Source organism: Microcebus murinus, chromosome 18 (assembly GCF_040939455.1).
Source record: "Microcebus murinus isolate Inina chromosome 18, M.murinus_Inina_mat1.0, whole genome shotgun sequence".
NCBI lineage: Eukaryota > Metazoa > Chordata > Mammalia > Primates > Cheirogaleidae > Microcebus > Microcebus murinus.
Window position 1 is genome coordinate 1,738,089 of NC_134121.1, and position 15,202 is coordinate 1,753,290.

The window sequence follows — 15,202 nt, forward strand, 5'->3', positions numbered from 1 at the left end:
AGAAGAGCGAGGCCCGCAGTCTGTGTGGAAGACACCTGCACTCTGGTGTGTGTGGCGGCGCGATTCACAAGCAGCTCTACATGTTAAACCAAGGAGAAGCCAGGGAGTTCCCAACGCCCCAGGTGTCCTCAGCCCACGACTGGCTGCTGTGGGAATGCGAAGCCCGGCTCCTTGTCTCAGAGCGGGGTTCCCAGGAGGATCAGGCTGAAGCTGGGACTTGGCCTCAAAGTGTCCCCTCGCATGGCCACCCCCTTCCCCTTCCTGCTCCTCTACTCCTGGTGCCCCTCCATCCAGGGGCCAGACCTTAAAGAGTCACCGCAAGAGAATCCTGGTCCCAAAGGAGCCTTCTGGGGGACCGGTGCTGAGAGAGGTTGTGGGCATGGCCCGCTGGGGCTCTGCCCGACCCAGGGCTGAGAGATGCCACCTCCCAGCTCTGGGTCCCTGCAGGAAGTGTTGGCAAGCACAGGGCCGGTCCTCCAAAGGCCCAGGTGCAGGGAGCCCAGGCCAAGCAGCCTGTGGAAGAAGCCACTTGCCGTGCCACCCCGGGAACAGGACTGCAGGCCCCGGCCCTTCCCACCTCCTCCTCCTCCTCCTCCTCCTCCCCCCCGCCCCGCCCCCACAGGGCACAGGGCTCAGAGACACCTCAGACTCTTGCTACCCAAAGTGCAAAGGGCATCAGTTGCTCCTCCAGCCCCCCCCCCCCCCCCCCCGCCCAGCAGACCACGTTGTCCAGCCAGCCCCCGGGCCTCCCTGGGGTGCCCAGCACAAAAGTGCAGACACCCACCGGACCCTCAGTCTCAGTTTTCGGAGGTTTTTGCCACTCTAAGGACCCGCAGGCCAGCTGGGCCTTCGGGCAGGACAGAGAGCCCCGGAATCCGACGTGGAGAGCTGCGTGTACGTCCCCATCAGGAGGCGGTCCCCACCTCCGCGGCTCTCCCCTTGCGGGGAGCGGCAGCCCAGCCGGCAGCCGCAGGGCCTCAGGGAAGACACCAGGCTGGGCCCCCGCGGCACAGCGGGGGCACGTCCCCCGCACTCACGCGACTTAGGGACGGCTGCTGGAGACTGCTGCGGCCACCCTGCTGCCGGGTTTCTGGAGGGCTTCCTGGAAGCAGCGTCCACACCAAGCCCTTGGAAGGCCCAGGCGACGGAGGAGCCGGTCAGGCAGGGGCCGAGGACGGTGAGAGGCCGGGCGGGAAGGAGCGTGTCAGGCAGGGGCAGAGGACGGTGACCGGCCGGGCGGGGAGGAGCCGGTCAGGCGGGGGCCCAGGACAGTGACGGGCCTGGCCGGGGAGGAGTGCGTCAGGCAGGGGCAGAGGAGACGGGCTGGGTAAGGGTTAGGGTTACAGTTAGGGCACAATTCACAATCCCAAAGACGTGGAAGCGACCCGAGTGCCCATCCATCCAGGAGTGCATCAATAAAATGTGGCGCGTGGACACCACGGAGTGCCATTCGGCTGTGAGGAGCAGCGGTGAGAGGGCGCCTCTCGTGTTCTCCTGGCCAGAGCTGGAACCCGTTCCAGTAAGCCAAGTATCCCAAGAATGGACACACGAGCACCACGTGAGCGCGCTCACCACCAAATTGGTACGAACGGATGGACGCCTAAGTGGACAGAGAGGAATCACCTTCATCGGGTGGGTGTCGGGCGGGCGGGTGGGGGGAGGGGAGGGGCATACACATCCATTAGGCATGGGGTGGGTGCGCACCGACTGGGGGATGGGCGCACTTGAAGCTCTGACCCGAGGGGGGAGGCTTGGAGAGGGCAAGGCACCCGACCTTAACATTGGTACCCCCACAATACGCTGGAACAACATGAGAGGTATATGAATAAGAACACAGGGGGGGCCGGGCGCGGTGGCTCACGCCTGTAATCCTAGCTCTCTGGGAGGCCGAGGCGGGCGGATTGCTCCAGGTCAGGAGTTCGAAACCAGCCTGAGCAAGAGCGAGACCCCGTCTCTACTAAAAATAGAAAGAAATTAATTGGCCAACTAATATATATAGAAAAACACAGCCGGGCGTGGTGGTGCATGCCTGTAGTCCCAACTACTCGGGAGGCTGAGGCAGCAGGATTGCTTGAGCCCGGAGATTGAGGTTGCTGTGAGCTAGGCTGACGCCATGGCACTCACTCTAGCCTGGGCAGCAAAACGAGACTCTGTCTCAAAAAAAAAAAAAAAAGAACACAGTGGGGAGGGCGGCACGGGCAACACATGTCACCTGAATACTTGTACTCCCATCATCTGCTTGAAAAGAGAGAGAAAAGAAAATGCAATCCTAGAGGTAAGAGACACTTTTTAAAAATAATGAATCCGAAGAGAAAAGTAAAAGGAGGCCTGTGGAGCAGGTCTGGGTGTGACTCCGGATCCCCCAACATCAGGTGCCACCACCAAAGATTCCTGCGTGTAGCCCATAGAACCCCAAAAGCAACGGGACGAGTTCTGGTCACATACTCCCTCAAAATGACATCCTGGCCTTCTTCTGGAACTCCCTCCCCTCTCAGACTCTCAAGGTTTCCTCCAGCGTGTCGGTTCCCACAGAGCAGACCTTTGGTCTGAGACCTGACAGTCCAGATGCCACGCATGCTGCCGCGTGGCGGCGGTGTCGCGGCTTGGGACAAGAGGAGGCCCCACGGTGCGGGCTGGGGCGCCAGGCACCGCGCGGGCGCTGAGGGTGGGGGTGACCCCCACCCCGGGCCGCCGCCGCGCTCCCAGAAAGGGGACAGAACAAGAGGCAAAAAAAAAAAAAAAAAAAAAAGCAGCAGCCTGTGGCACCCGGTATTCCCAGGCGGTCTCCCATCCAAGTACTAACCAGGCCCGACCCTGCTTAGCTTCCGAGACCAGACGAGATCGGGGGCGTTCAGGGTGGTGTGGCCCTAGACGGCGGCGGAGGGCGCCCCTGCCCCGCTCGAGAAGCCGAGCCTCTCTGGGCTTCCCCGCCGCCGCCTCCCGCCCCAGGCCCCGCGCCGGGCGGGGCCGGGCCGGGCCGGTTGAGTTCGCTGGCCAGGTCCCGCGGGCTCCCAGGGACGGGGGTGATGGGCGGGGCGGGGCGGGGCGGGGCGGGGTGGGGGGCTGTCTCTCTATACACACACACACACACTCACACTCACTCACACTCACACAAGATGCGCCTCCACGGCTGGACTCGCCAAGGTGGAGCCCTCCCAGCCCCCCTCGTCTCCTCGCCCGGCCTCCTTCACCTACCCGCTGCCCACCCCCAGCGCGTCGCTGCCGCTGACTGCGCACGCACGCGCGGGACGCTCGCCCTTTGACCCCAGCCAGGGGCCGCCCTCCCCCACAACCCCTTTCAGCTGCGCCCCCCCCTCGCCCTGTGGGTGGGCTGCCGCCTATTCCCCCGGGCCAGGGCTGGGGCACAGCCAGTGTATGGGGCGTCTCTCTCTGGGGATGTGTCCCATGGGTGGGGTGGGGTGGCGTGGTTTGGGGGGCGCTGAAGAAATCAGTCCCCTCCATCTCCTACCTCTGGAAAACACCCAAGCCCGTGGAGAACTGCCGGCACCGCTTCGTGGGGGCCGGGACCCTCCTCCGTGTCCTCCTGTGGCCCAGTCCAAGGGGCCTGGGCCTGGCCGGGGCTGCTTTGGACCCCGACCACCCTGGCGTGTGGACTCGCTAAAAATCGGCCATTAGATATTGGATTCCAGCTTCCTGGAGGTCATTTCACTAATGAGTGCACCGGAAAGAGTTTCCTAATCCATCTGTGAGGGTGGCAACTGAAGGAGAATTTTAAAGCTGACAGAATAGGCGAGGGAAGGCATAGGAGATTTCCACACCCAGCAAGGAAGACTTTCCCGAAATGGAAGAAAGAAACGAGCAAACAGAGACACCGGTAGCCCGCCCGGAAAAGAGTCTGCCCCTGAGAGAAAGCACCCTGACCAGGTTCACCCGTGGGTGGGTGGCGAGCCAGCGGCATTCAGAAGAGCGAGGCCCGCAGTCTGTGCGGAAGACACCTGCACTCTGGTGTGTGTGGCGGCGCGATTCACAAGCAGCTCTAGATGTTAAACCAAGGAGAAGCCAGGGAGTTCCCAACGCCCCAGGTGTCCTCAGCCCACGACTGGCTGCTGTGGGAATGCGAAGCCCGGCTCCTTGTCTCAGAGCGGGGTTCCCAGGAGGATCAGGCTGAAGCTGGGACTTGGCCTCAAAGTGTCCCCTCGCATGGCCACCCCCTTCCCCTTCCTGCTCCTCTACTCCTGGTGCCCCTCCATCCAGGGGCCAGACCTTAAAGAGTCACCGCAAGAGAATCCTGGTCCCAAAGGAGCCTTCTGGGGGACCGGTGCTGAGAGAGGTTGTGGGCATGGCCCGCTGGGGCTCTGCCCGACCCAGGGCTGAGAGATGCCACCTCCCAGCTCTGGGTCCCTGCAGGAAGTGTTGGCAAGCACAGGGCCGGTCCTCCAAAGGCCCAGGTGCAGGGAGCCCAGGCCAAGCAGCCTGTGGAAGAAGCCACTTGCCGTGCCACCCCGGGAACAGGACTGCAGGCCCCGGCCCTTCCCACCTCCTCCTCCTCCTCCTCCTCCTCCCCCCCGCCCCGCCCCCACAGGGCACAGGGCTCAGAGACACCTCAGACTCTTGCTACCCAAAGTGCAAAGGGCATCAGTTGCTCCTCCAACCCCCCCCCCCCCCCCCCCCCCCCCGCCCAGCAGACCACGTTGTCCAGCCAGCCCCCGGGCCTCCCTGGGGTGCCCAGCACAAAAGTGCAGACACCCACCGGACCCTCAGTCTCAGTTTTCGGAGGTTTTTGCCACTCTAAGGACCCGCAGGCCAGCTGGGCCTTCGGGCAGGACAGAGAGCCCCGGAATCCGACGTGGAGAGCTGCGTGTACGTCCCCATCAGGAGGCGGTCCCCACCTCCGCGGCTCTCCCCTTGCGGGGAGCGGCAGCCCAGCCGGCAGCCGCAGGGCCTCAGGGAAGACACCAGGCTGGGCCCCCGCGGCACAGCGGGGGCACGTCCCCCGCACTCACGCGACTTAGGGACGGCTGCTGGAGACTGCTGCGGCCACCCTGCTGCCGGGTTTCTGGAGGGCTTCCTGGAAGCAGCGTCCACACCAAGCCCTTGGAAGGCCCAGGCGACGGAGGAGCCGGTCAGGCAGGGGCCGAGGACGGTGAGAGGCCGGGCGGGAAGGAGCGTGTCAGGCAGGGGCAGAGGACGGTGACCGGCCGGGCGGGGAGGAGCCGGTCAGGCGGGGGCCCAGGACAGTGACGGGCCTGGCCGGGGAGGAGTGCGTCAGGCAGGGGCAGAGGAGACGGGCTGGGTAAGGGTTAGGGTTACAGTTAGGGCACAATTCACAATCCCAAAGACGTGGAAGCGACCCGAGTGCCCATCCATCCAGGAGTGCATCAATAAAATGTGGCGCGTGGACACCACGGAGTGCCATTCGGCTGTGAGGAGCAGCGGTGAGAGGGCGCCTCTCGTGTTCTCCTGGCCAGAGCTGGAACCCGTTCCAGTAAGCCAAGTATCCCAAGAATGGACACACGAGCACCACGTGAGCGCGCTCACCAGCAAATTGGTACGAACGGATGGACGCCTAAGTGGACAGAGAGGAATCACCTTCATCGGGTGGGTGTCGGGCGGGCGGGTGGGGGGAGGGGAGGGGCATACACATCCATTAGGCATGGGGTGGGTGCGCACCGACTGGGGGATGGGCGCACTTGAAGCTCTGACCCGAGGGGGGAGGCTTGGAGAGGGCAAGGCACCCGACCTTAACATTGGTACCCCCACAATACGCTGGAACAACATGAGAGGTATATGAATAAGAACACAGGGGGGGCCGGGCGCGGTGGCTCACGCCTGTAATCCTAGCTCTCTGGGAGGCCGAGGCGGGCGGATTGCTCCAGGTCAGGAGTTCGAAACCAGCCTGAGCAAGAGCGAGACCCCGTCTCTACTAAAAATAGAAAGAAATTAATTGGCCAACTAATATATATAGAAAAACACAGCCGGGCGTGGTGGTGCATGCCTGTAGTCCCAACTACTCGGGAGGCTGAGGCAGCAGGATTGCTTGAGCCCGGAGATTGAGGTTGCTGTGAGCTAGGCTGACGCCATGGCACTCACTCTAGCCTGGGCAGCAAAACGAGACTCTGTCTCAAAAAAAAAAAAAAAAGAACACAGTGGGGAGGGCGGCACGGGCAACACATGTCACCTGAATACTTGTACTCCCATCATCTGCTTGAAAAGAGAGAGAAAAGAAAATGCAATCCTAGAGGTAAGAGACACTTTTTAAAAATAATGAATCCGAAGAGAAAAGTAAAAGGAGGCCTGTGGAGCAGGTCTGGGTGTGACTCCGGATCCCCCAACATCAGGTGCCTCCACCAAAGATTCCTGCGTGTAGCCCATAGAACCCCAAAAGCAACGGGACGAGTTCTGGTCACATACTCCCTCAAAATGACATCCTGGCCTTCTTCTGGAACTCCCTCCCCTCTCAGACTCTCAAGGTTTCCTCCAGCGTGTCGGTTCCCACAGAGCAGACCTTTGGTCTGAGACCTGACAGTCCAGATGCCACGCATGCTGCCGCGTGGCGGCGGTGTCGCGGCTTGGGACAAGAGGAGGCCCCACGGTGCGGGCTGGGGCGCCAGGCACCGCGCGGGCGCTGAGGGTGGGGGTGACCCCCACCCCGGGCCGCCGCCGCGCTCCCAGAAAGGGGACAGAACAAGAGGCAAAAAAAAAAAAAAAAAAAAAAAGCAGCAGCCTGTGGCACCCGGTATTCCCAGGCGGTCTCCCATCCAAGTACTAACCAGGCCCGACCCTGCTTAGCTTCCGAGACCAGACGAGATCGGGGGCGTTCAGGGTGGTGTGGCCCTAGACGGCGGCGGAGGGCGCCCCTGCCCCGCTCGAGAAGCCGAGCCTCTCTGGGCTTCCCCGCCGCCGCCTCCCGCCCCAGGCCCCGCGCCGGGCGGGGCCGGGCCGGGCCGGTTGAGTTCGCTGGCCAGGTCCCGCGGGCTCCCAGGGACGGGGGTGATGGGCGGGGCGGGGCGGGGCGGGGCGGGGTGGGGGGCTGTCTCTCTATACACACACACACACACTCACACTCACTCACACTCACACAAGATGCGCCTCCACGGCTGGACTCGCCAAGGTGGAGCCCTCCCAGCCCCCCTCGTCTCCTCGCCCGGCCTCCTTCACCTACCCGCTGCCCACCCCCAGCGCGTCGCTGCCGCTGACTGCGCACGCGCGGGACGCTCGCCCTTTGACCCCAGCCAGGGGCCGCCCTCCCCCACAACCCCTTTCAGCTGCGCCCCCCCCTCGCCCTGTGGGTGGGCTGCCGCCTATTCCCCCGGGCCAGGGCTGGGGCACAGCCAGTGTCTGGGGCGTCTCTCTCTGGGGATGTGTCCCATGGGTGGGGTGGGGTGGCGTGGTTTGGGGGGCGCTGAAGAAATCAGTCCCCTCCATCTCCTACCTCTGGAAAACACCCAAGCCCGTGGAGAACTGCCGGCACCGCTTCGTGGGGGCCGGGACCCTCCTCCGTGTCCTCCTGTGGCCCAGTCCAAGGGGCCTGGGCCTGGCCGGGGCTGCTTTGGACCCCGACCACCCTGGCGTGTGGACTCGCTAAAAATCGGCCATTAGATATTGGATTCCAGCTTCCTGGAGGTCATTTCACTAATGAGTGCACCGGAAAGAGTTTCCTAATCCATCTGTGAGGGTGGCAACTGAAGGAGAATTTTAAAGCTGACAGAATAGGCGAGGGAAGGCATAGGAGATTTCCACACCCAGCAAGGAAGACTTTCCCGAAATGGAAGAAAGAAACGAGCAAACAGAGACACCGGTAGCCCGCCCGGAAAAGAGTCTGCCCCTGAGAGAAAGCACCCTGACCAGGTTCACCCGTGGGTGGGTGGCGAGCTAGCGGCATTCAGAAGAGCGAGGCCCGCAGTCTGTGCGGAAGACACCTGCACTCTGGTGTGTGTGGCGGCGCGATTCACAAGCAGCTCTAGATGTTAAACCAAGGAGAAGCCAGGGAGTTCCCAACGCCCCAGGTGTCCTCAGCCCACGACTGGCTGCTGTGGGAATGCGAAGCCCGGCTCCTTGTCTCAGAGCGGGGTTCCCAGGAGGATCAGGCTGAAGCTGGGACTTGGCCTCAAAGTGTCCCCTCGCATGGCCACCCCCTTCCCCTTCCTGCTCCTCTACTCCTGGTGCCCCTCCATCCAGGGGCCAGACCTTAAAGAGTCACCGCAAGAGAATCCTGGTCCCAAAGGAGCCTTCTGGGGGACCGGTGCTGAGAGAGGTTGTGGGCATGGCCCGCTGGGGCTCTGCCCGACCCAGGGCTGAGAGATGCCACCTCCCAGCTCTGGGTCCCTGCAGGAAGTGTTGGCAAGCACAGGGCCGGTCCTCCAAAGGCCCAGGTGCAGGGAGCCCAGGCCAAGCAGCCTGTGGAAGAAGCCACTTGCCGTGCCACCCCGGGAACAGGACTGCAGGCCCCGGCCCTTCCCACCTCCTCCTCCTCCTCCTCCTCCTCCCCCCCGCCCCGCCCCCACAGGGCACAGGGCTCAGAGACACCTCAGACTCTTGCTACCCAAAGTGCAAAGGGCATCAGTTGCTCCTCCAACCCCCCCCCCCCGCCCAGCAGACCACGTTGTCCAGCCAGCCCCCGGGCCTCCCTGGGGTGCCCAGCACAAAAGTGCAGACACCCACCGGACCCTCAGTCTCAGTTTTCGGAGGTTTTTGCCACTCTAAGGACCCGCAGGCCAGCTGGGCCTTCGGGCAGGACAGAGAGCCCCGGAATCCGACGTGGAGAGCTGCGTGTACGTCCCCATCAGGAGGCGGTCCCCACCTCCGCGGCTCTCCCCTTGCGGGGAGCGGCAGCCCAGCCGGCAGCCGCAGGGCCTCAGGGAAGACACCAGGCTGGGCCCCCGCGGCACAGCGGGGGCACGTCCCCCGCACTCACGCGACTTAGGGACGGCTGCTGGAGACTGCTGCGGCCACCCTGCTGCCGGGTTTCTGGAGGGCTTCCTGGAAGCAGCGTCCACACCAAGCCCTTGGAAGGCCCAGGCGACGGAGGAGCCGGTCAGGCAGGGGCCGAGGACGGTGAGAGGCCGGGCGGGAAGGAGCGTGTCAGGCAGGGGCAGAGGACGGTGACCGGCCGGGCGGGGAGGAGCCGGTCAGGCGGGGGCCCAGGACAGTGACGGGCCTGGCCGGGGAGGAGTGCGTCAGGCAGGGGCAGAGGAGACGGGCTGGGTAAGGGTTAGGGTTACAGTTAGGGCACAATTCACAATCCCAAAGACGTGGAAGCGACCCGAGTGCCCATCCATCCAGGAGTGCATCAATAAAATGTGGCGCGTGGACACCACGGAGTGCCATTCGGCTGTGAGGAGCAGCGGTGAGAGGGCGCCTCTCGTGTTCTCCTGGCCAGAGCTGGAACCCGTTCCAGTAAGCCAAGTATCCCAAGAATGGACACACGAGCACCACGTGAGCGCGCTCACCAGCAAATTGGTACGAACGGATGGACGCCTAAGTGGACAGAGAGGAATCACCTTCATCGGGTGGGTGTCGGGCGGGCGGGTGGGGGGAGGGGAGGGGCATACACATCCATTAGGCATGGGGTGGGTGCGCACCGACTGGGGGATGGGCGCACTTGAAGCTCTGACCCGAGGGGGGAGGCTTGGAGAGGGCAAGGCACCCGACCTTAACATTGGTACCCCCACAATACGCTGGAACAACATGAGAGGTATATGAATAAGAACACAGGGGGGGCCGGGCGCGGTGGCTCACGCCTGTAATCCTAGCTCTCTGGGAGGCCGAGGCGGGCGGATTGCTCCAGGTCAGGAGTTCGAAACCAGCCTGAGCAAGAGCGAGACCCCGTCTCTACTAAAAATAGAAAGAAATTAATTGGCCAACTAATATATATAGAAAAACACAGCCGGGCGTGGTGGTGCATGCCTGTAGTCCCAACTACTCGGGAGGCTGAGGCAGCAGGATTGCTTGAGCCCGGAGATTGAGGTTGCTGTGAGCTAGGCTGACGCCATGGCACTCACTCTAGCCTGGGCAGCAAAACGAGACTCTGTCTCAAAAAAAAAAAAAAAAGAACACAGGGGGGAGGGCGGCACGGGCAACACATGTCACCTGAATACTTGTACTCCCATCATCTGCTTGAAAAGAGAGAGAAAAGAAAATGCAATCCTAGAGGTAAGAGACACTTTTTAAAAATAATGAATCCGAAGAGAAAAGTAAAAGGAGGCCTGTGGAGCAGGTCTGGGTGTGACTCCGGATCCCCCAACATCAGGTGCCACCACCAAAGATTCCTGCGTGTAGCCCATAGAACCCCAAAAGCAACGGGACGAGTTCTGGTCACATACTCCCTCAAAATGACATCCTGGCCTTCTTCTGGAACTCCCTCCCCTCTCAGACTCTCAAGGTTTCCTCCAGCGTGTCGGTTCCCACAGAGCAGACCTTTGGTCTGAGACCTGACAGTCCAGATGCCACGCATGCTGCCGCGTGGCGGCGGTGTCGCGGCTTGGGACAAGAGGAGGCCCCACGGTGCGGGCTGGGGCGCCAGGCACCGCGCGGGCGCTGAGGGTGGGGGTGACCCCCACCCCGGGCCGCCGCCGCGCTCCCAGAAAGGGGACAGAACAAGAGGCAAAAAAAAAAAAAAAAAAAAAAAGCAGCAGCCTGTGGCACCCGGTATTCCCAGGCGGTCTCCCATCCAAGTACTAACCAGGCCCGACCCTGCTTAGCTTCCGAGACCAGACGAGATCGGGGGCGTTCAGGGTGGTGTGGCCCTAGACGGCGGCGGAGGGCGCCCCTGCCCCGCTCGAGAAGCCGAGCCTCTCTGGGCTTCCCCGCCGCCGCCTCCCGCCCCAGGCCCCGCGCCGGGCGGGGCCGGGCCGGGCCGGTTGAGTTCGCTGGCCAGGTCCCGCGGGCTCCCAGGGACGGGGGTGATGGGCGGGGCGGGGCGGGGCGGGGCGGGGTGGGGGGCTGTCTCTCTATACACACACACACACACTCACACTCACTCACACTCACACAAGATGCGCCTCCACGGCTGGACTCGCCAAGGTGGAGCCCTCCCAGCCCCCCTCGTCTCCTCGCCCGGCCTCCTTCACCTACCCGCTGCCCACCCCCAGCGCGTCGCTGCCGCTGACTGCGCACGCGCGGGACGCTCGCCCTTTGACCCCAGCCAGGGGCCGCCCTCCCCCACAACCCCTTTCAGCTGCGCCCCCCCCTCGCCCTGTGGGTGGGCTGCCGCCTATTCCCCCGGGCCAGGGCTGGGGCACAGCCAGTGTCTGGGGCGTCTCTCTCTGGGGATGTGTCCCATGGGTGGGGTGGGGTGGCGTGGTTTGGGGGGCGCTGAAGAAATCAGTCCCCTCCATCTCCTACCTCTGGAAAACACCCAAGCCCGTGGAGAACTGCCGGCACCGCTTCGTGGGGGCCGGGACCCTCCTCCGTGTCCTCCTGTGGCCCAGTCCAAGGGGCCTGGGCCTGGCCGGGGCTGCTTTGGACCCCGACCACCCTGGCGTGTGGACTCGCTAAAAATCGGCCATTAGATATTGGATTCCAGCTTCCTGGAGGTCATTTCACTAATGAGTGCACCGGAAAGAGTTTCCTAATCCATCTGTGAGGGTGGCAACTGAAGGAGAATTTTAAAGCTGACAGAATAGGCGAGGGAAGGCATAGGAGATTTCCACACCCAGCAAGGAAGACTTTCCCGAAATGGAAGAAAGAAACGAGCAAACAGAGACACCGGTAGCCCGCCCGGAAAAGAGTCTGCCCCTGAGAGAAAGCACCCTGACCAGGTTCACCCGTGGGTGGGTGGCGAGCTAGCGGCATTCAGAAGAGCGAGGCCCGCAGTCTGTGCGGAAGACACCTGCACTCTGGTGTGTGTGGCGGCGCGATTCACAAGCAGCTCTAGATGTTAAACCAAGGAGAAGCCAGGGAGTTCCCAACGCCCCAGGTGTCCTCAGCCCACGACTGGCTGCTGTGGGAATGCGAAGCCCGGCTCCTTGTCTCAGAGCGGGGTTCCCAGGAGGATCAGGCTGAAGCTGGGACTTGGCCTCAAAGTGTCCCCTCGCATGGCCACCCCCTTCCCCTTCCTGCTCCTCTACTCCTGGTGCCCCTCCATCCAGGGGCCAGACCTTAAAGAGTCACCGCAAGAGAATCCTGGTCCCAAAGGAGCCTTCTGGGGGACCGGTGCTGAGAGAGGTTGTGGGCATGGCCCGCTGGGGCTCTGCCCGACCCAGGGCTGAGAGATGCCACCTCCCAGCTCTGGGTCCCTGCAGGAAGTGTTGGCAAGCACAGGGCCGGTCCTCCAAAGGCCCAGGTGCAGGGAGCCCAGGCCAAGCAGCCTGTGGAAGAAGCCACTTGCCGTGCCACCCCGGGAACAGGACTGCAGGCCCCGGCCCTTCCCACCTCCTCCTCCTCCTCCTCCTCCTCCCCCCCGCCCCGCCCCCACAGGGCACAGGGCTCAGAGACACCTCAGACTCTTGCTACCCAAAGTGCAAAGGGCATCAGTTGCTCCTCCAACCCCCCCCCCCCCCCCCCCGCCCAGCAGACCACGTTGTCCAGCCAGCCCCCGGGCCTCCCTGGGGTGCCCAGCACAAAAGTGCAGACACCCACCGGACCCTCAGTCTCAGTTTTCGGAGGTTTTTGCCACTCTAAGGACCCGCAGGCCAGCTGGGCCTTCGGGCAGGACAGAGAGCCCCGGAATCCGACGTGGAGAGCTGCGTGTACGTCCCCATCAGGAGGCGGTCCCCACCTCCGCGGCTCTCCCCTTGCGGGGAGCGGCAGCCCAGCCGGCAGCCGCAGGGCCTCAGGGAAGACACCAGGCTGGGCCCCCGCGGCACAGCGGGGGCACGTCCCCCGCACTCACGCGACTTAGGGACGGCTGCTGGAGACTGCTGCGGCCACCCTGCTGCCGGGTTTCTGGAGGGCTTCCTGGAAGCAGCGTCCACACCAAGCCCTTGGAAGGCCCAGGCGACGGAGGAGCCGGTCAGGCAGGGGCCGAGGACGGTGAGAGGCCGGGCGGGAAGGAGCGTGTCAGGCAGGGGCAGAGGACGGTGACCGGCCGGGCGGGGAGGAGCCGGTCAGGCGGGGGCCCAGGACAGTGACGGGCCTGGCCGGGGAGGAGTGCGTCAGGCAGGGGCAGAGGAGACGGGCTGGGTAAGGGTTAGGGTTACAGTTAGGGCACAATTCACAATCCCAAAGACGTGGAAGCGACCCGAGTGCCCATCCATCCAGGAGTGCATCAATAAAATGTGGCGCGTGGACACCACGGAGTGCCATTCGGCTGTGAGGAGCAGCGGTGAGAGGGCGCCTCTCGTGTTCTCCTGGCCAGAGCTGGAACCCGATCCAGTAAGCCAAGTATCCCAAGAATGGACACACGAGCACCACGTGAGCGCGCTCACCAGCAAATTGGTACGAACGGATGGACGCCTAAGTGGACAGAGAGGAATCACCTTCATCGGGTGGGTGTCGGGCGGGCGGGTGGGGGGAGGGGAGGGGCATACACATCCATTAGGCATGGGGTGGGTGCGCACCGACTGGGGGATGGGCGCACTTGAAGCTCTGACCCGAGGGGGGAGGCTTGGAGAGGGCAAGGCACCCGACCTTAACATTGGTACCCCCACAATACGCTGGAACAACATGAGAGGTATATGAATAAGAACACAGGGGGGGCCGGGCGCGGTGGCTCACGCCTGTAATCCTAGCTCTCTGGGAGGCCGAGGCGGGCGGATTGCTCCAGGTCAGGAGTTCGAAACCAGCCTGAGCAAGAGCGAGACCCCGTCTCTACTAAAAATAGAAAGAAATTAATTGGCCAACTAATATATATAGAAAAACACAGCCGGGCGTGGTGGTGCATGCCTGTAGTCCCAACTACTCGGGAGGCTGAGGCAGCAGGATTGCTTGAGCCCGGAGATTGAGGTTGCTGTGAGCTAGGCTGACGCCATGGCACTCACTCTAGCCTGGGCAGCAAAACGAGACTCTGTCTCAAAAAAAAAAAAAAAAGAACACAGTGGGGAGGGCGGCACGGGCAACACATGTCACCTGAATACTTGTACTCCCATCATCTGCTTGAAAAGAGAGAGAAAAGAAAATGCAATCCTAGAGGTAAGAGACACTTTTTAAAAATAATGAATCCGAAGAGAAAAGTAAAAGGAGGCCTGTGGAGCAGGTCTGGGTGTGACTCCGGATCCCCCAACATCAGGTGCCACCACCAAAGATTCCTGCGTGTAGCCCATAGAACCCCAAAAGCAACGGGACGAGTTCTGGTCACATACTCCCTCAAAATGACATCCTGGCCTTCTTCTGGAACTCCCTCCCCTCTCAGACTCTCAAGGTTTCCTCCAGCGTGTCGGTTCCCACAGAGCAGACCTTTGGTCTGAGACCTGACAGTCCAGATGCCACGCATGCTGCCGCGTGGCGGCGGTGTCGCGGCTTGGGACAAGAGGAGGCCCCACGGTGCGGGCTGGGGCGCCAGGCACCGCGCGGGCGCTGAGGGTGGGGGTGACCCCCACCCCGGGCCGCCGCCGCGCTCCCAGAAAGGGGACAGAACAAGAGGCAAAAAAAAAAAAAAAAAAAAAGCAGCAGCCTGTGGCACCCGGTATTCCCAGGCGGTCTCCCATCCAAGTACTAACCAGGCCCGACCCTGCTTAGCTTCCGAGACCAGACGAGATCGGGGGCGTTCAGGGTGGTGTGGCCCTAGACGGCGGCGGAGGGCGCCCCTGCCCCGCTCGAGAAGCCGAGCCTCTCTGGGCTTCCCCGCCGCCGCCTCCCGCCCCAGGCCCCGCGCCGGGCGGGGCCGGGCCGGGCCGGTTGAGTTCGCTGGCCAGGTCCCGCGGGCTCCCAGGGACGGGGGTGATGGGCGGGGCGGGGCGGGGCGGGGCGGGGTGGGGGGCTGTCTCTCTATACACACACACACACACTCACACTCACTCACACTCACACAAGATGCGCCTCCACGGCTGGACTCGCCAAGGTGGAGCCCTCCCAGCCCCCCTCGTCTCCTCGCCCGGCCTCCTTCACCTACCCGCTGCCCACCCCCAGCGCGTCGCTGCCGCTGACTGCGCACGCACGCGCGGGACGCTCGCCCTTTGACCCCAGCCAGGGGCCGCCCTCCCCCACAACCCCTTTCAGCTGCGCCCCCCCCTCGCCCTGTGGGTGGGCTGCCGCCTATTCCCCCGGGCCAGGGCTGGGGCACAGCCAGTGTATGGGGCGTCTCTCTCTGGGGATGTGTCCCATGGGTGGGGTGGGGTGGCGTGGTTTGGGGGGCGCTGAAGAA

General features: G+C 63.3%; 4 non-coding genes across 4 annotated transcripts; all 4 read right to left on the reverse strand.

Moving 5' to 3' along the window:
* Positions 1 to 2,754: 2,754 nt before the first annotated feature.
* LOC142862100 (5S ribosomal RNA) lies at positions 2,755 to 2,873 on the reverse strand. Its single transcript, XR_012913246.1, has one exon. It is a non-coding gene; the product is annotated as a 5S ribosomal RNA (ribosomal RNA).
* Positions 2,874 to 6,682: 3,809 nt separating this feature from the next.
* On the reverse strand, positions 6,683 to 6,801 carry LOC142862101 (5S ribosomal RNA). The gene has a single exon (XR_012913247.1). It is a non-coding gene; the product is annotated as a 5S ribosomal RNA (ribosomal RNA).
* A 3,792-nt stretch (positions 6,802 to 10,593) lies between these two features.
* On the reverse strand, positions 10,594 to 10,712 carry LOC142862102 (5S ribosomal RNA). Its single transcript, XR_012913248.1, has one exon. It is a non-coding gene; the product is annotated as a 5S ribosomal RNA (ribosomal RNA).
* Positions 10,713 to 14,509: 3,797 nt separating this feature from the next.
* LOC142862103 (5S ribosomal RNA) lies at positions 14,510 to 14,628 on the reverse strand. Its single transcript, XR_012913249.1, has one exon. It is a non-coding gene; the product is annotated as a 5S ribosomal RNA (ribosomal RNA).
* Between the last annotated feature and the right edge of the window lie 574 nt (positions 14,629 to 15,202).